The sequence below is a fragment of the Erpetoichthys calabaricus genome, chromosome 1, assembly GCF_900747795.2.
Source record: "Erpetoichthys calabaricus chromosome 1, fErpCal1.3, whole genome shotgun sequence".
NCBI lineage: Eukaryota > Metazoa > Chordata > Cladistia > Polypteriformes > Polypteridae > Erpetoichthys > Erpetoichthys calabaricus.
In genome coordinates, this window is record NC_041394.2 from 74490369 (window position 1) to 74517765 (window position 27397).

Sequence of the window (27397 nt, forward strand, 5' to 3'; positions counted from 1 at the left end):
CAACGCAATTCTGTCCATAGCACTTTGGATGTCACAACATTCTCAAATCTACTTAATTCGTTTCCGAGCTGGGGCCAAGCCTGTCTAACTACACTTTTCCAAGTGCCACTAGATATTTTTCAATCATTTCATTATTGACACCATTCTGATGCTAACTGTAAAATTAAAGAATTAACTCCAAAGTGTCAGCCTGCTGTTAATTTTTATAAACAGGTGTAGTTAAAGACAGAAAGGGTCTAGAAGTTGAGATATTTGTCCCCTGCACTGACAGTACCGAAGACAGATTTATATGTTATATTCAAAATTTATGCCTGAATCACATCCAAAATTACTAGAAGATAGTAACAGAATTCTAAATAAAACAAAATTGTCAAAATGCTTAAGAAGCAGGGGACCAGGTTGTCATGAGTACAAACATCAAAAAAGAGAACACCCTTTGAGCTTTGTTCAATCAGTACTTGATAAATGGAGAAGAAAGCCCAGTTTCAAGTCAAAATCACAAGAAATATTTCCGCCAGACTCCTGACTTGGATAAAACAAAATAAATTGCAGAATTGAACAAAACATCTAAGAGTGTGTGTGATGAATCTATAAACATAAACTTACAGTGCACTGCAGGGTCATTCAAGCAGAGGGGTGCACAAACTGTCTGTGGAGATGGGGGTGCAAAATACCTACAGGCTTCTGCTGCTGCCATCATGGTTTATAGACAGGGAGACTGGCTTAAACTGCATAGTCCAAGATAAGAGGAGCAGAAGATACAAAATCAGCCAATTCTAGATTTTTTTAGGAAATCTGTCTCAAAATGTGTTAAATAATGTGAGGATATGGTGACCCTCATTCCGTGACTAGAGGGTCAACAAGTCAGAATCTACAAAACAGCTAAAACTAGATGAATACTGAATGGCTACTGACCCCATACAACCTTTTTATAGCACTTTTCAATTGTAAACTACATGCTACTGCACTTTTGCAAGTATAAAGCAATGAAACAATGGTGTTTGCTTAAATATTTATTTGTTTATTTAACAATTACAGCTTAGGCAGCCTAAATGACGTACTCTGTATTACACTGCTACTTTTCTTGGGTTGGGTGGGATGGTTAAGTTGTTTTGTGGGGTGTTTAGTGGGTGAGGTGACTGAAAAGAGCACCCCTGTAATGCCTATGCCACTAGACCACAGTACTAGCTTCATAGGTAATAATAATAATTCATTACATTTACATAGCGCTTTTCTCAGTACTCAAAGCGCTATCCACACAGGGAGGAACCGAACCCACAATCTTCCACAGTCTCCTTACTGCAAAGCAGCAGCACTACCACTGCACCACCTGTGAGGACATGTATGATACATTTATGATACTGTGAGGAGATTTATGATACAAACACATTGTACATGACTACAGAACATCTATCTATCTATCTATCTATCTATCTATCTATCTATCTATCTATCTATCTATCTATCTATCTATCTATATCACCTTAATATCTACTTGCCTGTTTATTATATAGTGCACCTCACATGACTTTATTTAACTTTAAATAAATGCTTATCCAAGCTCAAAGATTATTTATTTGTGGTCATTTAAATTATTACCATGTTACATTGCCTGTCTGGCACATGACAAATACCTACAGAGATAGGCATCTCTGTCAATGATCTCATGCATCTAATTAATTAATGGTAGCGAAATAATAATTAAGTAAAATTACGACTGTGTCAGTCTCATAGTTTCAAACAGATGTTTCATCAACCCTCTTTAGTAACAAAGAGTTGGCATACAAACTGCAACACACTGCCTAACCCCATTGTAGATCCTCAATAGTAACTAAAACAAAAAATATAGTTGCATCTAATTTGCTTTGTTTCTCATTATATTTTCTAATAGGCAGACACTGTGGTGCAAATCACTTATGCTGACTGCTCTTCAATTGCAACCTGTCTATATGTAACAAATAGTTCCAAATCCAGATCTTAATAGGCCTCTCTACTAGACATATATTACAGTGGTACTGTGTTTTGTAAAGGCATAATATGCAAACTAAAAAGGACATATTGATTACTGACTGTGCAGCATTACACCAAAGTGGTTTGCCCCACAGCTCATGGGGTCAGCTTCCAGTGTAGTCACTCTCTCCATTGAGTTTTTACCTTTTTTTTAGCCTACCATACAGTAGGCTATCTTTCTCTCCCTCTAGGTACTTCAGTTTCCTCCCACATCGCTATGTTGTGCATTTCTGATTAACTCTCATCTCAAGAACTGTCCCAGTGTCAAAGAGTGCAGGTGTTAATTGCTTCCTTGCACCCATCACAGCAGAAATGGGTTTCAGGTCCCCAATGCTCCCTAAACATAACAAATGGATGGAGAATTTACTGAACCTTTACTATGGTGAGTGGTCAAACATGCAATTAAATGAACAAATTCAGCTTTTCTTTGCACAAAGGTAATGGCAATAGGAAAAGGCTGCTCCTTCTGATTGTCACAAAATATACCACTCTCATCATTTAGGAAAACAGTGGGGACATCTTTGAATTACAGTAAGTCAGATCCATTCTAGCAAAACTGAACTGAAAGAATGTTTATGACTGAAATTTCTGCCAAACGTACCCTAACAACTACCTTTCTCTTCTAAGTCAACTTCTGACGTCCTTGAGCCACAGTAACCAATATAAAATGGGCAACTGCATCCTTACTCATGACTTTAAGCATGATGGAGAGGTAATTACTTAATGAACATACCTGCTTTCAGTTTTATTTGCAGCCCTCAATTACATTTGCATTTCCTGTTTTTTGTCATTTATGAAAACAGCATTTTGCATGGAGTTTTCTTCTATTTATATATTATTATTATTACCATTTTAGATTTGTAAATGTGTGCAATGCTTTGACTCTATCCACTGGGAAGATGTCATTATATGAATACTTTGAATTCCGCTGAACACTTAAGATGAACTTAAAATGCACTCTGCAGTATATTCAGCATACATCTTCCTAACGTTTCATATAAAGGAGCTGAGATTTCAAGGTTGTTCAGACATGCAACTCCCACTTTCATTTCTACTACTGTGAAGGCTGTCAGAAAGTCTGCTTTGACTGCAGTTTCATTGAATTCCAGGACTGATACTGTAATTTGAATGCCAAACAGGAGACCTGCAATACATAAGAAAAGGATTTTAGGGGTACATATTGGCTAAGACACTGGGACTGAAATGACAAGATCAGAGGTTCAAACCTAGTTCTTAGTTCACCTCATCTCATCAAACTTTGGGCTTTCAATCAATCTGCAAGGTGTTACAGTTATAGAACATCCTGTTTAACAGTAATGCTTAAAGTCCAGAAGAATTATTAGAGCTAACGCCACACAGATTAAATGCCCTAGCCTAGTTACAATTTGCATGTTCTCCAAGTTGTCTAGTTTATGACTACATTACAAAAAAGGTTCATAGTATAGACAGGCCACTCCTAAAGAATTCAATGTTACTGTCTGTAGATGTGTCAATGAGTGACACATTGGCACCCATTCAAGGTTTGGTTACTGTTTCGTATCTAATGCTGCTACTTAGATTTTATCTGTTTGTATAGTGCTGGAAACTGGTTTGGAGAGTGGGGAAGTTTAGGGTTTGGTTCTGAGAAAATATTGGTTCTGGCCAGAAGCACTGAATCTCCTATATTATTTCTGCTGCTAACATGATTTAATGTGAAAAAGTGTACACCTATAACTTCCTTGGTTGCCATGATATTGTCATTTTGGTATTACAGAAGAGGACATTGCCACACACAATTATCAAACAGAGATAAGAACTAATGGAGAATGCAACAACATATTTCAGTACACTGAGCATTTAGATCGTAGTCCATGCAAATCGAAAGGCCTGATTTCACTGTGCAAACAGTCCATCAAGAGATAACCATCATGAAGAATGAGCAGCAAAACGAATGGATACTGCTTCTTTCTTTTGAAGGAGCATGTTGATTCAAACCTTTTACAAGACAGATGGCCAAACTGCTTTTACATTAAAAGGTATTTATTGCACAAATATAAAAACAGTATGAGAAACACTATTAAATTTAATCAGACAAGCCATATGTAGTTGCCATGGCATCAGGAACCTAGAAATACCTCTGTTGTTTGTTTTCAAACACATGGTCCCTTGAGAAAAGTCTGTTAATCACAGCAAAATTGTCATTGACTAGTTCTCCAGAGCAAAAAAATAATAATAATAATAAGATGCAATAGATTTTAATATCATGCAGCCATATGATGCAGAAATGAATGCCAAAGGACAGAATTTTGGCCTGAGATGATGCCATTATTTTAGTCAGTATATACAAATTAATATCAATGTGAATAAATCTTTAAAAACAGACAAAGAAGCTGAAAAAGAACATACTAAGATGTGACAACCCAGAGCCAAAAACATCTCAAAACTAAGCCGGGTTGACAATTTCTATTTCCAAGATATTCTTGAGTTACGCATGCATGCTTCATTCTTGTTAATATTCTTGGATTTGTGACTTTTCTAAAATTTTACTTCTTCTACCAAACAAATCAGGCTATGTGGATCGGGGGCTCTTTATCCAAGAGGGCATAATCAGTTAGTGTCAACCCCCAGGTAATATCAATCATCTGTCCAACCATCCTTTTCATGAGCAACTTTTTCCATTATGGGGTATAATGAGATATAATAAATCCATCCATCTTCTAACACACTTCTCCACCTCAGGATCTCTGGAAACCAAAGCCTATCCTAGAAGTGATGGGAACAAATGCTGAGTACCAATTCCTCAAAGGGCACACTCACATAAACATGCATACTCATCCGCAAGCAGCCAGAAAAAGTCAATTAACATAAGAGACACACTTGGGATGTAGAAGAAAAATTCAAGCGAACACTGGGAGAACATGCAACTCTAAAAAGACAGTGTTTATGCTAAGATCTGAATCCACCTAATATCTAATCTAATCTGTCTTCTGTAAATATGAATTGATGATTGATGTCTGTCACACCAAAATGCACAAACCCTAGGCCTTGAACTTTCATCTTGGTTTTAATCAAGAGCTCATAACGTGATATGCAAAACATGACACACAAATGGAGGGTGCAGGCTATCTCTGTCACACAATTGAGCATCAGATTATTCTCACGAAAAAAGGCCACTTAGTGTGGCTGACGGGAAAAAAACAGTAGTGCATGAACACGTAATGGCTGACAGAAAAAGAACTGAGGCAACATCTGCTGACAGTGAAGTACACTGCACAGGCTGGCTAATCGTTTTTATCGCAAATGCAAGTCATACGTACAGATCACAAAAAAAGTCATACATGACCAAAGAACTGGAGGTGCAGGCTATCTCTGCCACATAATTGGGCTCTGGGTCCTTCTCATGGCAAGAGACGGCATGGCCACACAGCACAGCTAACATGCAAATAATAGTTATGCATTCCGTTCACATGGCATGGCTGACAGGAAATGAACCAAAGAGACATATACTGAAATTAAAGCACAGTGCACGGGCCACGTGATCGTTTTCATCACAAGCACAAGTCATACACTCCAAGCACAAAAGACAGTCATACACACTGTTAGGGCACAAAAGAGGCTGGTGAGCTGGGGTGCTGTGTTTCATAAGAAGAATATGAACAACATTTCTTCTACGACTGGAGATCCAGGTGTTTCCTAGTATGATATAATACAATATAAAAATAGTAGGGGTGCAGTGTTAGTGCTTCTGTCTCATGAATTTACAATTTTGGGTTCAAATTCTGAGCCTGGATATTTCCTGTATGACATTTGAATTTCCTTCCTAAGTCTGCTTGGGTTTTCATGTGAATACTCCAGTTTTCCTACCACTTCCCCAAAGATGAGAAGGATAGGTTCCCTGATGTTTACAAAATGAATAAGTGCAAGTGGGCCTTCCAGTGGACTCACCCAGTGTCCCAGACTATATCCTGCTTTGTACCCAGTGTTGCTGGGATAAGGTCCGGCACCTTCACAACCATGAAATGGATGAAGAGGGTTTGAGAATGACATAGTTTTATGTAATACAATAGAGAATGGTAATGTGGTGTAGTAGTTAGGGTTGCTGCGTTAAGGGCACTGGAACCTGAGTTCACAAGCACCATTCAGTCATTGTCTGTGTGGAGTGTGTACATACTCCCAACAGCCTCATGGGTTCCCTCCCACATTCCCAAAGACATGAAATTTAAATTATCTAGTGACTCTTTTGTCTGTGTGTGCATAAGTGATCCAAGTTTAGAGTTCCCAGCTAACCTTACCTAACATTCATATGTTTCAGAGAAAAAGGAAAAATAAAACACATATGTGAACACAATAAGTAATCTACATTTAATGACTGATTATTGAAGCCAAAAGCTTGGAGCTTTGAGGTAGCTGCACTAACTACTGCACCATCACAATACACTCATGTTAACTAATCCATCTTTAGTTTTTGCAGCTGAAAAGGAACACAATAGTTGCAGCTGCAAGAAAAGTCAACACGAAAGATCAATAATGAACTGCTACAGAGAAAAGGAACTGCATATTCAGTCTTTATTTGCCTCTAGGATTTTCTCATAATAAAACGGAAATCTTGTTTTTAACATAATCACATTGTCTGTCGCTTCTGAGCACATGTGTACTTGTACCTTTCACTCCTAATGTAGTCTTTACATGATTCTAATTAAACTCTTATTTATTTGACCCCTTCATTTTCCTTTTGTCTTTTCTCCACTTTCTCCCAAATGCAAAAATGCTTATGAATTTAGCACAGAACCAATTCTTCTTCATGTGATCACACAATTCTTCCTGCCTCTTTACCAGACTCATACAGAGCCAAACAGAGCTGGCTCCATCACAGACATTGGATGCTACTTCAGACAACACTACATTGTAAAACTGGAAATGATTTCTTGGCATTTGTCCATCGATGCTCCAAAACCACTACAAATACAGTAGATACATCCTAGGAATGCCACTTCTCTGCTATACCACTGGTTACTGTTCTTGTTAAACACCTATTTGCTTTAGTAATGTAATAGTACATTTTAGAATGATTAACTGTCAACAAATTCATTTTTCCACTTTTGAAGTGACTCAGTCTAGCATGGTTGGAGTGGTGGCTAAGAGGCTAGGGATCTGCGCTAGCAATCAGAAGGTTGCCAGCTTGAATCCCAGAAACGCCAGAAGTGACTCTACTCTGTTTGGCCCTTGAGCAAGGCCCTTAACCTGCAATTGCTCTGTCCTGGGTATGATGTTAACCTGCATCAACCGCTGCAAGAAGGCCCTCCAACTTACAGGGAAAATTCAGGGGTTGGTGTGGGGATTGGTACTCTAGCCACTGTAAAAAAAAAAAAACTCAGTTCCAGTGTGGTGCTGAGGTGTCACCCATTGCACAGCTGTACCTGGGTCCCAATCCGAGTGGTTTGTCGTGAGGTGGGTGTAGCAACATGCTATATCAGTGTATGCTCCCAATCATATTAGTCTAGTATATGATCATGGAGACTGGGCAAATCTCAGTTAACTGTGACCTGTTTGGAATAACTCGATCAAGTGAATGAACCCCTGATTATTGTTGGACAATTTTTATGTATGTGTACAGTATGATTTCATTCACTTTGCATGTGCAGTCTACCTATTTAAGGTGTAGGTATTAAAGTTTTCACTTTACTAATATTTTGTAGTCTTCTCAGAAGAGTTTCCCACTCATTCCTGTGGACAAGTTTTCTATCTTAAAAACCACAATGAATCAAATATCACAACAACACAATGCCTCATAGACTCTCAATGAATTTTTATTTTTCTGTTTACATCTTTTTTTAACATTGCTTCTCCCACAATTCATATTGTTGATGATACTGAACCTGTGATGCAATGATTCATCCTGTGGGCTGTTTAACCTTCTTATTCCTGTATAATTTCTAAGGTTATTACAAGTAAAGGAATTACTAGTGGATGAAACTGCAGGCAATCCAAGCAGCCATTCAACAATAACTGACTCTAAATAGGACTAGTGTGAAAGAGTGTGGGTGTGTGCATGAGTGTGATCTGCAATGAACTGGCTCTTTGTCCATAGATTGTTTACAGTAAGTGATACTGGGGATAGCAATTGGTTCCTCACAATCCTGAACTGGACATGCAGGTTAGGAACTGAATGAATTGATGAATGGACAGATCGATAAGAATTTGAAAAGGACAAAAAGACTGGTCAGAGAGGAACCAATAATTCAAATATTGTGTCACCTGCATCACTATCATCTCAGCAATCATTTGAGCACTCCCACTTCGAAAGACTCAGCTGCTGAAATGCTAAATGGTTTTTGTGTAATACACGAAGATCCCTGCAAGGACCATCCACAAAATAAGGATAATTTTCTGCCTGGTGCCCACTGCTAGCCTTTCTAAATTCCAACTGGGATTTGGATTAGGCATGTTTCTGAATGAATGAATAAATATTTAAATTAGACACACACAAACAATAGTTAGAGCTGGTGCATCCCAATGCAGAGAGGGCAGGGTTCAAACCTTGAGTGTCTTATTAAATTTGCTTTTTCAAAAGTGTTGTCATCCTGAAGCAAACAAAGGCCATCAGTCTCACAGAGAAGTGCTACAGCTTCCGCTCTTTCGCCTGTCTCCAGGCAGGCTTGTCGTCTCTCTCTCACTGGTTACAGATGATGTGAGCAGCTGCAGTTCCCTCCTTCCTGCTCTTTTTTTCACCAGGATTAAACTCTAAGAAGCCGGCTAATCTTCTACAGTAGACACTATCCTTGCGCTGGACTCCTAGACGTGTGCTTTATTAATTGACTATTATCTCTAGTGAGGTAATCTGCAGACTGTCACAGGAAGAGATGCAAATAAGGCAGGAAGAACAGGAAGAACAGAGATTCCTTTCATTTGGTCAGTTTTAAAGGAACAGTTAGTTCATTTTCATATGCATTCTCTACATTTTCTTCCTATTATGACAGCATTGGTTATAGCATATTATTTTGCTGGTTGTATTGTCTTAATACATTATTTTATTTCTATCAGAATAAAGAATTTGTCATCAAGTAAAGATGTACACATTGCATTGTAAAGTACATGTATGATGAAAAATATATCCTTTGAAGAGTCCAGTGGTAATCTTTATGAATGTAGTGAAATGAATGTGCTGAGATGTCAAGGTTAAGCTATTTTGCTCCCTCACGATTCTTTTCTATTTTCTACCAATTGCTTTAAACAGAACTGCAATATGATGAAAACTGAAAATTTACATTGTATTTTCACCAAATCTGAGAGAATATTATGCATATATTGTGCACCACAGAATGATATTTTTGTAGCTTGTGCCACACACTTGGACCATATTCATGAATGACTAAAAGACTCTCCATAGGCAGCAGTGTCTAGATTTGTTTTTGGCAGAGCATGCAAAGGACCTTCTCGGACACCAAATATAGTCCTCTCAGTATTGTTCAGAGACCATTTCCTTATAGGCCAAACATCTGAGAAATGCTAGGCAAAAACATCATTTGACATTTGTATAACTCAATGATAGATTACATGGCCGATAGATTACATGGCTAACACATATGCAATGGCCCCAACCTGTAGCACCCTAAACGGTATGCTCAGATTGTGACATTTTTTTTCTTGCAAGCAGACTGTTGTTTAAGCTAATATTCAAGAAAACTGGAGTAGTACTATATCTGCTCACCAATTCTGCATGCTTAGATAACAACATGTTGCTACGTCACAATCCCTGCATCAGCTCATGGAAAATAATGACCTTCCACCTGCTGATAAATCTCCATCCTACAATCATATAAGCCTAAATTTTACAAAAATACATCACTCATGACATCATTCACTGCTGTTCATTCTTTACTCAGGTTTGCCTTTGTTCCGCCGCATAGTGCGGTAAGCAAGACTGGGATTTCATTCACGCTTTAATAAGCACTAAGTGATTGTGTATTCTTTATTTAATAAGGTCTTCTGAATTTTAATAAATTGTACAATACACAAACTACTGAAAATATACATCACTCTGCAAGCCGTGGTGATAGAAAGTAACAATCTGACACCTTCTTTAAACATTAAGGAAGATCCCTTTGCTCAGTTTATCAATTATCCAAGCAATGGACAACAAACTTTACTAATCAAACATCATTATAGAAAGGAAATAATGATGAAGGAATATAATATGAAACTAACATAAGAGTCAGATATAACATTCATAAGAGCATGAATTCAAAGCCAGGTGATGCTCTTTCCAAATTTATATTCTGTGAACATTCTAGTAGGCATCTCCTTTTTCTTTTGTACAACGGTAAAGAGCACAATTTAAAAGCAACTGGATGATAATAAATAGTTTCTGCTAACAATTACAATGCTTCATAATAACTGCATTGTTGTCAATTACAAAGTTAAAGAAAACATTTCACCCTTTTGCTACTTTACATAATCCACTAGAAAGGAACATAAACAAGTTATAATTACACCATCAAAGCAGAGTGAGCTGTTTATATAGTTATTTGCAAAATGTTGTTTATTTTATTTGAACCCAATCAGCACACCAGAGAATTAGTTCACTTAACTGTGTCACAGAGGACACCGTTTTGTGCCGGGGTAGCCAAGAGCAAGCTGAATAGTGACGTATATGGGTCAGCTACCTACATGAAAAATACACTGTAACTTAGGGAGTATTCTCAGAAAGCCCAGTTAAAAGGACTAAACAATAATAACCTGTTAGTTTGCATATGCCTAAAGGGTTCAAACAGTGGAAGATAGATAAAGCGGGCAAGAAAAGCTGAAAAGTTATTTTGTCTTTCTGTGCATATTTTTGGTTCATTTATAACTTGTACATAAAATAACAGATTTTGCACAATTTTGAAAACATACATGCAACTCTTTTAATATTTAAATAGTGATTCCATCATCTGTAGTATGCAAAACCACAATGATATCCTTTAAGGCATGCAAGTTAGGTTAAACTGGTGATTCTGAACTGTGTTGGTGTGTGCATGTGTGTCATGCAATTTATTGGCATCTTATGTCGTGTTTCCCACAGAGAACCCAGTGCCGCTGGCTTAGGCTTCAGCCTAGAGAAATTTTATTTCAATAAAGTGGGTTTGTGAGTGTTGTGTCAAGGTATAATAGAATATAATGTCTTCCAGTTACACAGTGGTTAATATTGCTAAGTCCTGGGGTCAGAATCCTGGTCCAGGTACTGCTTGTGTGAAGTTTGCACATTTCCAGTGTCTGTATGACCTTTTCTCTAGAAGCAACAATTTCTCCTCACATCTAAAAGATGTGTATGCTAGAGTGATAGTGACACTAATTTAGTCAATTAAGAGTGATCACGAATGTGTTTTTAAGTTTGCTCCATCCGGAGTAGGTTCCTGCCTTCTATCTGATAAAGCTTAAAAAACGCATTCTAGCTTCAAACATACTGAATAACCTAATTTTGATTGACTCAGACTCTGAAACACAGTTGACTTAGCCTTTGGTCCTAAAACAGAATTCCAGTAGCCTGCAAAGCTATAGTGGTAATGTCATTGATGCACTCACTGTAACAAGTTTACCCTCAACTCTATTACAATTTACATGTGCAGTGTATAATATGTCCTGAAATCAATTGACCAGGTTTGAGAATTTATTTATGAATGTATAATATAACACTGTTAAACCTGCTAAATCCACATTAGGGTTACAGGAGTCTGGGGCCTCTCCTGGCAGCATCAGGTTAAAGAAAGACAATACTGAATCACAGAGCTTACTACATGGGCCAATTCAGAATTGCCAATTAATCTAATACATACATCTTTAGGGATCTGGGATAAAAACTGGGATACCTTGGGGAAAAATGCAAACTCTAGAAGGACTGAGTGCAGGATTTGGACCTAGGGCACTGGATCTGTGAGGCAGCAGCATTCATCACTGCAGCACCATAATATAACAATATAACACAGTATAATATGTTGGCACAGTGGTGTATTGCTTTGTGCTGCTACACCATGGCTCTACAGGGCTGACACTTGTGGTCTGGTCATTTCACATCCCAGTAATCTGTATGTTACATTAACTGGTGACACATAATTAACTGAGCATGATATGAGCCTATCCTGTGATTAATTGCATCCATTTAGGGACTGTTTTCTGTCTTGTGCATGCCTCTGCTCCCCTATTCTGAAAATAACTGGCTCAAAAAAATCTTTTCTGGAGTAGGTAATACAATTGACATGAGCTTGCATTTTATTCAGTCATTGATGGTTAACCCCCCTCATGTGATACACCAAAATAAATGTTCAAGCAAGTGTTAATAAATTTCAATTTCTCCCTGTCCTTTCATAAATTCTAGTCTAGCACAATCTCGAATTTCATTTCAGGGCTTTTATGAATGATAAAGACAGGTCACACATTCTGAAAAGTATGTTCTTGCCAGATTTTTTTTCCAAAGAATGTAACATAAACTTGCGGCCAATTGACAGATGAGAGAAAGTCGATATTTTTAGATCTTGTATGGAAAACATAAAGGATGCTAGGAGAAAAGTGCCATAAAGTAGGAGGTTTCAAGGTCTACCCAATCTTGTGACCTTGAGGAAATCACATAAAGGAAATCCTTCAGATTCTAATATGCTGTGGATTCATACACTGTTTAAATGAGAAAAATATTTACATAAAAATGGTATTTACTTGAAATATATACATAATAACTAAACACAAAATGTTACAGTTTATGAAATTCAAAGCCAGTCTCAAAGGCATCATTCATAAATATGTTCACAGTTCCATAATACCCAAGGTCAGCCATCCCATCCATCCATCCATCCATTTTCCAACCCGATGAATCCAAACACAGGGTCACGGGGGTCTGCTGGAGCCAATCCCAGCCAACACAGGGCAAAAGGCAGGAATCAATCCCGGGCAGGGTGCCAACCCACCACAGGACACACACAAAAAAACAAACCAGAGCCAATTTAGAATTGCCAATCCACCTAACCTGCATGTCTTTGGGAGGAAATCCACACAGACACGGGAAGAACATGCAAACTCCATGCAGGGAGGACCCGGGAAGCGAACCCAGGTCTTCTAACTGCAAGGCAACAGCACTACCACTGCACCACCGTGCCACCCAGGTTAGCTAGCCCTGCAGACAATATTCCTACTCCTGTCTTATTCTTCTATCTAAATCATTAAATGTTTACCTTTGCAAAATTAGCAATTTACTGTTTCAGGCTTTTTACAAATTAATAATATATATGTCAATATAAATTTTAAAAAGTTTTTTTCCTAAATATCAGCATTATCTATTGAGTCCAGGGTACCTCATCTTTCCGATGTTTGACTACACAGAATACCATATCTAACTAGTATATTGTTTGTAGCACACACTTCCACAGTCAACATAAAGTGGGGGTAACTACTTTTTAAAACTCTATATATTTTATATTTCTATTTGGGTAAGGCATGCACCATAAATTGGATTAAATCCAACAGAAACTGTCTCTTTACAGTAATGTTATCGATGAAAGTGTTAAAACCAAAAGATTGGATGTGCCCATTTTTGTTAGAGTTTTTGCTAAGCCTTACTACCAAAATGGGACACAGAATGTCCCACCTAATGTTACTCTTGTTTGAGACACCAAGTACCTGAAAAAGTGCACAGCCTCATAGATAGATAGATAGATAGATAGATAGATAGATAGATAGATAGATAGATAGATAGATAGATAGATAGATAGATAGAAAATGGATGGATGGATGGATGAATGGAAGGATCATTTAAAATTTTAACTAAAAATTATTCATGAGCTTACTTTAACACTTGATTTCTTTTTCACACTGGTAAAATATTCACATACTCAGTAAAGTACAGAAATATGAAGAAAGCAGAAAAAATGGTCACTGCCCCAAGGCTCTCAATCCTCTAATGACTTGAGAAAGCCTTCTTAAAAACCTCGAGCTGTGGCTGATACAAAAATCCTTTTTTCTGTTTTAGCAGTTTCTTGTTTTGTCATGATGGAACACTTTGATCTTTGAACAAACCCTCTCGGTCACTAGCATGGCATGGCACTACACATTGACCAATCTAAGACAAAGCCAAATAATAAAAGGTGTAGCATATACTTGCTAAATGTATATTAAGCATAAAGTAAGCATAAAAATGACCATATCTAAAGTCCTCACCCAGGTACATATTTACATCATTTTCAACCATAAGAATTGAACCAATTGCACTAGATAGCTGACAAAGAAGGCAGACAGCATGTAATAAGCAATAAGGGTTACATGCATCCATCTTTAGGAAAAACGTTAGCAGTGCTTTGACTTTTACATTCATTACATCGCTGACATCATCATTTTTTTAAACGGCGATTTGTTCTTTTTTCAGCTCTCTTAACATTTTCCACATACTTGTGAAGGTGCTACGTTTCTTGTCAATAATAGTGATACTTTTGACCTTGATAACTGAGCCAAACAGCCAGATTCAGAGACAATGGATAACTAACTCCCTGGGAATAAAGCAAGAAAGGAACAGCTTGTCTTCATGGCTCCAACTAAGTGACTTGTGAATCAGCTACAATGCTCCAGAAACAAGAGACCAAAATCACTACAAAAAGCTGTCACATGTAAAAGGGCCAAAAGGAGCAGGTGACCCCTCTAAAACATGAGAAAATGAGCAGGCTGCTTTAAAATTCATCCTAGATATTCATCATAAGTTTCAAATAATACAGTCATCTCAGGCTTAGAGTCTTGCCCATTTGTATTTTTATCACTGTCTGACCTTCAGCACTATGAAGAAGAAAGGACCTCGTAAAACACAGTAAATGCAAGTTCTTACACATATGCATAGAGTCATCCGTCCATATTGTGCCAATCCATGCAGCACACTACCACATCTTAAAATTGTTAACTGCAGCCCCCAACCCTTTATTTTTCACCTAGCAAGTAGCATCTAATACAGCACACACACGCGCACAAACACACACACACTCAGCCATCAACCCGGATTCTCAACCCCTCCCCGTACGCGACTCTTTTTAGTTTAATCTGCTATCCGATGACACACTCAGAAAGATGCCAAACGGCGATGTACAATGCGCGTTACAAACCGCGCGTGCACAAGGGAAATGCGCTCACGCGCATTTACACGTGCACAGCGGTCTAATACTTCGTAGCTGCCCCGACAAATGTCGTCTGCAAATACTGACAAGCTTTATATGAAGGAAGACAGACGGCATCGTGCACTTATTACTAAATAAAGCAATTTTAATAACTACTGTTTGAAACGTCATTTATCATGATGATCGTTTCTAATTGCTTGTATGTATTAAAAAGGGGCGCCGCACACCGGCGCATTTCACTTAATGAGCCGCACTGCCGCTCTACCGACACTTTCCGTTTAAAAGCTTCTGTTCGAATTGCCGGGTCTGCGCACCCGAAGCAACTGGCCAGTGACTCAAAAGCCGCGTCACCCCGGCAGCGTCCGTGAAGAAGCGCGACCGCATCCTCCGAAGCTGTCCGCATCGCGTGTACCGTATGTTACTCACACGTTGAGAAATGAGAATACATACTTTGCATTCTCTCTCAATGCTTATGGCATTTATGGACTTTCTGCTTCGTTCTCTTTCTTTTTTTTACATATTTGATTTTAAACGTATTTTACTTCTGCTTTTTAAGCCGCTGTGAACTCACTGGTTACAAAAGCTACTCTGCTCTCGCAATTCAAATCGCGCACTGAACCGATTTCCTAACCAACACCCCCACCAGCCCCGCAAAATATCTCCATCACCTCATTTATTTTCTTTCTACATTTAAGATAGCACTCAACAGTAACACTCGAAATTAAAATAAAAAAGCCAAATCTTTCTGTTTCAAAGCGAGTCGGGACAACATGCACAAGCCCTTTCTGTGCGAATAGTACCGGGGCAGCTCACCTTCGCCGTCTTCACCCTGTACAGTAGTCTCTCACATCCTGTATCACCCGAGGAAGGCAGTGCAGCCGCGCTGTCAATGTCAAAAAACAACATACGAAAAAAAACAGAAGCTCAGTGCGGACTGATTTCCTCTTTGTAGCGTGCGCTTCCCCACATTGTCATTGTTGCACTGAATAGAAAAGCCAGATAAATCCCTCCTCGGCCGGCCTTTATGCATGCACGTACAGCGAACTGGAAAGAGGCATGACTTATCGGTAAAAAATCCCCAAAAAGAGCCGAAGTAGGGTCATTCCTTTGGCTTACCTTTATAATTTGTTTAACATTATCACTATTCAGATTTGTTTCTGCTTTTGCTCCTCATTTTTTTTCTGTTCGTGTAGGGATTACGAGAAAAATATCCGCTAGGCTAGATTGTTCGTCGCCGGGGCTGCTGTACAAGCAGGTTAGCCCTTCTCCCACTCCGGCTCAGCTTTTCTCACTTTTTTTTATTCCATACACATCCCATTTACAGCCTTTTGCCTCTCTCTCTCTCTCCCCCCCCCCCCTCTCTCTCTCTCTCTCTCTCTCTCTCTCTCTCTCTCTCTCTCAAGTCTCTAAATCAATGAACAGGATGCCCTCTCTCTCTCTCCCCCCCCCCCCCTCTCAATCTCTCGCTGTTGTGTGTTTTGTAGCTAATCTGGCCGCAAAATTGAAATGCTGATAACCAGATTAACCCTCAAGGCTAGACGTCTACATGGATAAATATCTAATTCTCACTCATTTATTATTATTATTATTATTATTATTATTATTATTATTATTATTATTATTATTTTTGTTATTATTATTATGTTCACACAGTCACACAATAATTAACACTGCTGCATCACAACTCAACAACCCTAACCCTAGCAGGGGCACTGTGTTGGGTTTGTACATTCTCCCTGTGTATTTTTTAAAGTTCTTTGGTTTCTTCACAAATGTTAAGCTGATTGATAACTATAAATAGGCTATTTTTAGTAAGGAAGTATGTATAAATATGCTTTGCAATGGACTGACATTGTACGCTGTGCCCACTACTGCCACCATAGGCTCATGGTTCAAATGACCTTGTCAAGGAAGCAGAAGCATAAAAGAGTTATAAAATAGTTTAATGAATTATCAGTATGTTATTACCCATTAGCTGTACCTGCCTTTTCAATCACAGAACCCAAGGATATTGGAGTCTATTTAAGCACAATAAACTGAAGCAAAGAACAAACCCGGGATGTAACGTTTATTATTATAAATGATATCCATCCATTTACTGAAACTTCATAATCCAAACCTTTTAGGCTTAAAATCAACCAATGCAATCCTTATTATTATTGTATTCATAAGAAATAATTATGATCTCTTTGAAACCACTTCAGATTTTTATTTTCCTGGCACCTCCTGACTCACATGTACCAGAAAACCCCTATATATTACAGTATATTCCGTTCAGATCATCTTGATATTTAGTTATGCAAGACAAGCTTTTTTGGGTTCCCTACTATTTCTGTCCTTCTAGATCGAAACACCCCAAATTTGTAGGCCTTTTTGGAACCATATTTTGTGCAGGAAATTACACCCATATGATAAAGAGTTAATGATAAGAAGTACTGGTATGTAAGATGTGCATTTCACGTCAGCTGACCCCAGGGGATCCTGAGAGGTCAAAGTTATTTCTTTTTGCAAAATTTTGATATAATGCCGATTGGTAATATAGACATGTGGAGTGTGGCTTTATGCTATTTCGAGATTTCTGATCACAAATATGATAATATTTTTGATATTTTGTTTATTAGCGGAGATTCGAGCCTCTCTCAGAAAGTTAAATAAGACAAATTTCAAACAGTTCAAACTTTCAAACATAATTCAGTCTATAAACAAACATATTACAATTGAGAAAATTTAGACTTTAAACATTTCAAGTTGAAGCACACCTTTTAATATTTCAAATATTTGACATAGCTATTATTATTATGTAGTTCTACTACATGAAGTAAATCATTACATTTCTTATGAACAACCTGAATTAAGGCTGTCTGCCATATTATTATTATTATTATTTTTAGTTATCTTGAGTTGTATATTGTATAACAGAAGAACCTTGCAAGTTACAGTATAGGCAGATATTACACATCAAGTCTGAAATGAACTGAGCAAACCCAGGACAAGAATGGCATTTAGTTACAAAATACAGTAATAACATTATTTATAGACTATATAATGGCTAGGGAAGTGAGGTAAAGAAAAATACCAGCTGGCACGTACACAAAGAAAATAAACCCTTTGGGGTTCCAAGAGCAAAAGACCACCCAGCCCCAGTGGCAAAGGTTAATATCTAGATATGATGCAACATCCTTGAATAATGATGCAGAATGTAACATACTAGCTGTACTATTACTGAAGGTAACTACAATTATCTTCAGCCAGGTGGGCATAGAAAAAAATACTGGAAAAAGGAAAAGACAAAAGTATTGATTAGTAAGTCAGTCAGTCATTATCCAACCTGCTATATCCTAACACAGGGTCACGGGGGTCTGCTGGAGCCAATCCCAGCCAACACAGGGCGCAAGGCAGGAACAAATCCTGGGCAGGGCACCAGCCCACCACAGGACACACACACACACACACACCAAGAGCAATTTAGGATCGCCAATGCACCTAACTTGCATGTCTTTGGACTGTGGGAGGAAGCTGGAGCACCTGGAGGAAACCCACGCAGATACAGGGAGAACATGCAAACTCCACCCAGTGAGGACCTGGGAAGCAAACCCAGGTCTCCTCACTTTGAGGCAGCAGCGCTATCACTGCACCACCATGCCACCCTGATTAGTAAGCGGAAAAATTAAATATGAGTAATTAGAACAGTATAATAGTTCTATACAGGCACTGTTAAGTAGGAGTTAAATTAAAAATATTTAATGATTATATCTAATTTAATTTTCTTTTCATCTTTTTCAATGTAATGTGTGCATCATTTAAGATTGCACTGTCATTCAAAGATTAACTTTTACGTAATAATGTTTGGACAATTGCCCAATCTCAGCATGGTATGCAATTATAACTACAGTATGTCCCACATGCAGTGCAATATCTATTCATAACATTTTTCACGATGTGTCCATATTCTTCATATTCTCTTTCACTACCCAGCCTTTCACAGACTCACCAGTAAATGTGCAGTAGTTGGTTCAGATATGAAGACTGGTGTACTGTGTTTGCATAAACAATTTGACTCATTATGTTTTGCATTGTCTTTGGTTTTGGTAATTCTTGTATGCTTCTGTCAACCTGCTGACTCAAGATCCCATTTTTCTCATACAAGATATTTCACATTTGTTCTTATGGTACACAGTGATACATTCTGTGTCTTGTTTTCTCCAGGACATTATAATCGATTCTTGCTCTTAAAGACAGACAGATAGATAGATAGATAGATAGATAGATAGATAGATAGATAGATAGATAGCTAGATAGATAGATAGATAGATAGATAGATAGATAGATAGATAGATAGATAGATAGATAGATAGATAGATAGATAGATAGATAGATAGATAGATAGATAGATAGATAGATAGATAGATAGATAGATAGATAGATAGATACTTTATTAATCCCCAAGTGGAAAATCACATACTCCAGCAGCAAAACAATATTAAATTAAAGAGTGATAAAAATGCAGGTATAACAAACAGTAACTTTGTATAATGTTAGCGTTTACTCCCCAAGGTGGAATTGAAGAGTCGCATAGTGTGGGAGAGGAACGATCTCCTCAGTCTGTCAGTGGAGCAGGACAGTGACAGCAGTCTGTCGCTGAAGCTGCTCCTCTGTCTGGAGATGATCCTGTTCAGTGGATGCAGTGGATTCTCCATGATTGACAGGAGCCTGCTCAGCGCCCGTCATTCTGCCACGGATGTCAAACTGTCCAGCTCCGTGCCTACAATAGAGCCTGCCTTGCTCACCAGTTTGTCCAGGCATGAGGCATCCCTCTTCTTTATGCTGCCTCCCCAGCACACCACCGCGTAGAAGAGGGCGCTCGACACAACCATCTGATAGAACATCTGCAGCAACTAATTGCAGATGTTGAAGGATGATGGCCTTCTAAGAAAGTATATTCAACTCTGTCCTTTCTTGCACAGAGCATCAGTATTGGCAGTCCAGTCCAATTTATCATCCAGGTGCATTACCAGGTATTTATAGGACTGCACCCTCTGCACACAGTCACCTCTGATGATCACAAAGTCCATGAGCGGCCTGGGCCTCCTAAAATCCACCACCAGCTCCTTGGTTTAGCTGGTGTTCAGTTGTAGGTGGTTTGAGTCGCACCATTTAACAAAGTCCTTGATTAGGTTCCTATACTCCTCCTCCTGCCCACTCCTGATGCAGCCCACGATAGCAGTGTCGTCAGTGAACATTTGCACATGGCAGGACTCCGAGTTGTATTGGAAGTCCGATGTGTATAGGCTGAACAGGACCGGAGAAAGCACAGTCCCCTGCGGCACTCCTGTGCTGCTGACCACAATGTCAGACCTGCAGTTCCCGAGACACACATACTGAGGCCTGTCTGTAAGATAGTCCACGATCCATGCCACCAGGTATGAATCTACTCCCATCTCTGTCAGCTTGTCCCTGAGGAGCAGAGGTTGGATGGTGTTGAAGGCACTAGAGAAGTCCAGAAACATAATTCTTACTGCACCACTGCCTCTGTCCAAGTGGGAGAAGGATCGGTGTAGCATATAGATGATGGCATCTTCCGCTTCCACCTTCTCCTGGTATGCAAACTGCAGAGGGTCGAGGGCGTGGTGGACCTGTGGCCTCAGGTGGTGAAGCAGCAGCCGCTCCATGTTCTACATCACATGTGACACAGGCCTGAAGTCATTCAGCTCACCAGGACGTGATACCTTTGGGACTGAAGTGATGCAAGATGTTTTCCAAAGCCTCGGGACTCTCCCCTGTTCCAGGCTCAGGTTGAAGATACACTCTAGAGGACCCCCCAGCTCCAACGCACAGGCCTTCAGCAGTCGTGGCGATACTCCATCTGGATCCACTGCTTTTCTGGCACGAAGTCTCCTCAGCTCTCTGCTTACCTGGGCTGCTGTAATTGTGGGTGGGGGGGAAACTCTCTCCTATGCTGGTATCAGCAGAAGGATGGGTGGAGGGTGCAGTACTCTGAGGTGAGAGTGGGTTAGGGTGGTCAAACCTGTTAAAGAAGTTGTTCATCAGGTTTGCTCTCTCCACGTCTTTCTCGATGGTGGCACCCCGCTTCAGGTTACAGCCAGTGATGATCTTCATCCCATCCCACACTTCCTTCATGCTGTTACCCTGCAACTTCTGCTCCAGCTTTCTCCTGTACTGCTCCTTCGCCGCCCTGAGCTGGACTTGGAGTTCCTTCTGCACACACTTAAGCTCATGCTGATCACCACTTTTAAAAGCCCTTTTTTTCTGGTTCAAAAGGCCCTTGATGTCATTTGTAATCCATGGCTTGTTGTTAGCAAAGCAGCATACTGTTCTTACTGGAACTACAATGCCCATACAGAATTTGATGTAATCAGTAGTGCTGTCAACAACCTGTTCAATGTTCTCACTATGTGACCCCTGCAGAATATCCCAGTCCGTAGTTCCAAAGCAGTCTCTCAGAGCCTGCTCTGCCAAAGGGGACCACTTCTTGAATGAGCGTGTGATTGTAGGTAGCTCCCTCACTCTTGGTTTGTAGTGAGGCTGAAGCAGAATCAGGTTATGATCTGCTTTCCCAAGCCCAGGCAGCGGAGTGGCGTTGTATAATGTTTGCATACAGTAGGTCAATAGTCCTATTTCCCCTAAATGAGGAATGTTTGGTCATTTACTTATTATTACTAATGGTAGCAACAGTAGTTGTTAGCATTGCTGCCTAGTGACTCCAGAGATCACTATTCAAATCCTGGCCCATTTACTGTGTATGTGTAACTTGTCTGTTCTTCCTATATTTTATTCTCATTGTAGTTCCGTTTTTATCCTCTGCTTCCCACAGATGTGCATATTAAGTTATTGGCCGTGTTAGTTTTGTGTCAGTTTGTGTGGGAGTGCCTTGCAATAGATTGTGCCATGTCCACAGATGGTTCCTGCCATGCTAACAGGATATACATTTTCATCTTCTTCTTCTTCTTCTTCTTCTTCTTCTTCTTCTTCTTCTTCTTATTATTATTATTATTATTATTATTATTATTATTATTATTATTATTATTATTATCCTTTTTCCCTTTTTCTTCTTGCTTACTATTTGAGGTTGGCAATTGGTGTATCCAGATTTCAAGCAGAACTCATAGTGATTTATTCATGACACTTTCATAAAATGCATGCAGAAACCATTAGTGTGATCTTTTGTGCTTCACTGTCTGATGGATAGTTTGGGAGCAGCTGATTCTTGATTGTTCCTAAACTCCAGTTATGACTCGGACAATTTTTGTTTTCACATTCCACAGCCTTCTGATCTCAGTTTCCAAGCTTCCTATCTCTTCTTTTAGACAGGTAATGTGTAACCATACCATAGACATTTCTTTATCAACTGATAGTCTGTCAAGATCTTGGAAGAATTGTTCATGTAATTGTTTCTTGCCTCAGATACTTACCTTTGATTAATTTAAATTCCTTCTGGAGAAAGTATTTGCTTTGCTAGCATCATGATCCGTCACTACTCAGGTGAACTTGCCCTTCCCTACATTTATATAGTGAATTTGACCAACAATGGCTGAATTGTAAGCAGACTCTATCTCGACTAACACACTTTCACTATTTAATCTCTTTGTATAAAGACTTTTCACATCTGCCATTGGTTAATGGAGGCCTCTGAAAGTAAGGAGCTATCTTATTTTACCATTCATTTTCTCAATGTCTTTCCTTAACCTGTCGTCTATCCGAAAATTGTAAGCTACAGTACAACAATACAGATATGATATTGCTGTCTGTTGTTTTATTCTTTGAATTTAGCTGTGTCTTAAGTATACTGTATGTCATACTCTTTGATAGTACTCCCTCACAACATTGTCATTCATCTGGGTATTATCAATACCATCACTCCCTTCTGCATCCAGATACCTGTAGTTTTCATCAGTCTCCAAGACTCTCATCACAATCCAGACGTTAAGATGAATGTTTTGGCTTTTGGCTATCTTACCATGTTTGAATATTCTTGTGGCACATTTGTCTAAACCAAACTCCTTTTAGATGTTCTCACTGAATATTTTCACAGTGGTAAGGGCTTACTTCAACTTTTTCATGTTTTGAAAATAGTTTCAAGTCATCCATATATATATATATATATATTAGGAGGCTGAATTTGTCATTATCACTTCAAATTCAATGCTTTCTCTGTTCAAGATGTTGGCTAGTGGTATAAGTGCAATGGCAGAACAGGAAGGGCAATAACAAATCACTTTAGAAAATTCTTCATTGTATAGGGATGTTCCAAAAGTGGTCATATTTTGGTCTTCAACTACATCAATGACAGCTCACAAAATACAGCTACGGTGGAAATTTGATAGACATCTATGACTGCCAATATCTAGGCATGTCTTCTTGTAATGTATCTATGTCATGCGTAAATTTTTTAGATGATGCTTCAACTGAGCAGTTGATCTTTACTTCTCTAGACACTCTGCTACAACCTTTCTGTTAGTTTGAGAAGGTGCTATTTCTCAAGTAACTGTCTACATATCTATCCATATATGATAGATGCTAGGCAACTAATCGGATGATAGCTCCTTGGGTCCTTAGTGTTCATGTCTTATTACAACTATATTTGGAAGGTGGTTCCAGATGTTAACCACTCAGGAGTACTTCTGTGATCTTTGATGATTTAATTGGTGGTCTTAGTAAGGTCTTCTTGCAGTGCAGTTAGTTGTTTAAGTCAAAAGTCTGGCAACTCATCTGGCCAAGGGGAAATTCTTCAACTGTAAAGTCTGAACATGTATCTGTCGTTATTTGTTCATGCCCTTGTTTCTCTTGGCTGATCCAAGCTGCCTTTTCATTATGGACAACTTTATCTTGAAGGATTCTACCCTAGAAGCTCTTTACTTGTTCTTGAGGAGGTGGTTCTTTCACGTCATTATTTTGACCCTTCATCTGATGATAAAACCTTTTGACAGCTACATTGAGGAGTTTGTTTTATGGTAGTAGTTACTGTAGTTAATATATAATCTTGGCCCTGAGTTTTGCATGGAGTTTCATTGAATACTAAGCTTCAGTTCTTCAATGCTGTTGTCTGCGTCATTCTTTTTGTGTATGTTGTTGACTCTCAAGCAGATGTGGCATATTGGACCTTCTAGAACCTTATAGAAATATGACTGAATTGGTCTTTAAAATTTTCTTTGTCCTCTCTAAGATGTCCAGTGGAGTGAAGCTGTGTTTGTGCTTACTCTCCCATAGACTAGCATCCCATTACCATTTGGTTTTCTTCTTATGCCCAGTGCTGCTTAAACTGGCACCAACCTTTAAATTTTAAAAGTGTAGCAGGTTTGTAACATTGATTTACCTGTTTATAGGTAAATATGTCAGATTGTATATGATTGTCTTTATTTTTAAGCAGCATAAAGTGCAACCATTCAAAGCATGGTCAGTGCTAGTGGTTCAGAATTTCACTTCTCAGGTTATTCATGAGCTTAATTATTTTATTTCTCAAAAACAATAACCGCACCAGGAACTAAACTGCTTTATAGGGTTTATATAGTTCCATTTAGAAAATTTTAAAATTATTAATCACAAATAATTGTGAAAGCCATTTAAATATTTTCATCTAAATAAGTAAGAGAATCAGCCAAATTCATTCTTAGAGTAATGAAGAAATAAACTGAAGGTATTTCACTCACGAAGGTCAAAGTTGAAAAAAAAACATACTTGGTGTCCTTTATAAATGCATTTTCATTATGATAAATGTAGAATAATACTTATTGTTACATTGCACTGAGACCAATTCAGCTTTATCCAAGGCTGTGTTCCTTAGTTAGCCACTGGTATATGAAGCATGCAGGCAGATGGGAACCTTCGGCCATTTGTACATGCTACTGTATTTATTACATCCCTACATCATCGTTTACATACAAGTTTCTTCTTCCTGCACTGGATGTCATATTTATAGCCATATTGAAGCTCAGGTGTCACTTTAACATACATACATCCATCCATCCATCCATTTTCCAACCCGCTGAATCCGAACACAGGGTCACAGGGGTCTGCCGGAGCCAATCCCAGCCAACACAGGGCACAAGGCAGGAACAATCCCGGGCAGGGTGCCAACCCACCGCAGGACACACACAAACACACCCACACACCAAGCACACACTAGGGACAATTTAGAATCTCCAAACCACCTAACCTGCACGTCTTTGGACTGTGGGAGGAAACCGGAGCGCCCGGAGGAAACTCATGCAGACACGGGGAGAACATGCAAACTCCACGCAGGGAGGACCCAGGAAGCGAACCCAGGTCCCCAGATCACCCAACTATTACATAAAAATGTGTTATAGATGGAATAACTGTAGTTAGTGAAAAGTCAGTGGCACAGTACTGTTGCCTCCTGGATTTAGTGTCCTGGGTTTGAATTCCAAGCCCCTCTCTGTTTGTGTGGAGTGTACACTGTGGATCTAGGTTTTCCACACATAACCCAGTGATATGTTTGTTACGTTAATTAGCTATTCTACAGTATATTGGTTCCTTGTGGAGGTGTGGGCAGTGGACTGGTGCTTTATCTAGGGTTAATTTCTTACTTAAAACCGATGTTGTCCAGGACAGGATTCAGCCAACAGCAACCATGATTTGTTTGAGAATGTTCAATTGCGTTTGATTAAATTTTGATCTGTTTTATTTTGTTATGTAACATGTCATGTTGTCAGTATGATCAAACTTAGCAAAAGTGGTTGGCTACTAACTACTGCACAGGCAAGTAATTAGACCTAGCTAGAAATATTGTCCAAAATATAACAATTTTAAAAAGTGTATGGTACAGCCTTGTTACTTTAAATTGTTTTTAAATAAAGTAGGTCAAATGGAAAAAAAATTAATGTTGAGGACTTAGATACAAAACTGCACTACACAAAGCCAGATACCTTTTTGGCAAAGGTTTTGAATCATACAGGGAGCGATGCAAGGATGGTAAATAAAGTACACATCCTTGGTGTAACTGAGGCATTTTTATTCCAGTGCCACACCTATTGCAATCCAGCTGTGGCTTTCATTTATTGACGTTTGTGCTGAACTGACAGTATGATTCCTTAGATTTTTAAACCTAATGTGAGTGTGAGTGTAGCCATGCTGCCTTTTTTGTGGTTATTTCATTCTGTTTTTAAAGTATGAGGGACATAGTAGCTGCATATATATAGCAAGGAATGATTACGTATGAATGTAAAAGGCATGTCTGATTTGCTTCAAATTAGGTTGCATTATATACCTGCAAGTTTGATTAAACCACATCACCATTAAGTTCAAGCATGCCATCCAAATCCACCACCTTTTCAAAGCTAATTGAGCCGAACATCACACTCTTTCTTTGAGATTCCAATGCACTGGATCAGTAGGTTTTTTGAATATCAAGTATGATATAAAGAGTGGGACAACAGAATACTAAACGTGGGGATACTGTTAGGTGAAGAAAGTGAGAAAGAGATAAGTACTTTAGGAGACATGACAACTTTTTCTGTGAAGGAATTGTTGGCTAAAACCATAGAGAAAGTACAAGAACAAAGATGATTCAAGACCAAACATAAGGCTGTAAAACTTTAGAATTGTTTGTATGGAACTTTGTCTGATTTACTGGACATTGCTTTTCACCATAAGATAAAATGTTAAGAATAAAGGCTCCTTGAATATGAGAATAGTTATCAAAATACTTACATTAGCAATTCATACAATGAAATGCCTTCCCTATTTGGAAAATTGTTTGACTTTTTTATTTTTGGTAAGGTATAATCATAAACACAAAAAAATGAACTATTGAGAATGTTCACTTTTATTCTTCCAATTTAAGTTTCTTTAACTTAAAATGTACTTACCCTTTTCTGGTTACATTGACTTAAATTTGTTTAATGTCACAGTAAAACAATTAATTTATGTTGAAACAAAGCAATCAGACTATTTCCTTTTAATAGAAGCATTCATCTCAGGAACTGTTGTCTGTCATCACTTATTTTGTGTTAATTTGAATTAAAATGAATACTTTTCTAATCCTCTAATCATGGTATTCCTGTTTTCCCTATACATGGTTAAATTAAGTTGATTTAACCTAAAATAATCAAGTTTTATGCTTATGACACTCTGAATTTTGCATAAAGTATGATAATTGGCAAATTTTGTCGACAACACATTTCGAAGAATTCCCCACATTTTTGTATACAGTACTGGGAAAAAATGTTAAAAGGTTCTAATAAATTTATTATTTTCCAAATGCTATGGGTTTTGTGGGGTGGTGGAACCCAATTTATGATACTTATTTTGATAAA

General features: G+C 38.5%; 1 protein-coding gene across 2 annotated transcripts in view; it reads right to left on the reverse strand.

Moving 5' to 3' along the window:
* The window catches only part of zmp:0000001168 (signal-induced proliferation-associated 1-like protein 2), a 317833-nt gene extending 301385 nt beyond the window's left edge, over positions 1-16448 (reverse strand). For both annotated transcript variants that reach the window (XM_051933621.1, XM_051933609.1), the window contains exon 1: positions 15921-16448. The gene's annotated coding sequence lies outside the window, so the exon portion shown is untranslated. The remainder of the gene's footprint in view (positions 1-15920) is intronic.
* Positions 16449-27397: the final 10949 nt, after the last annotated feature.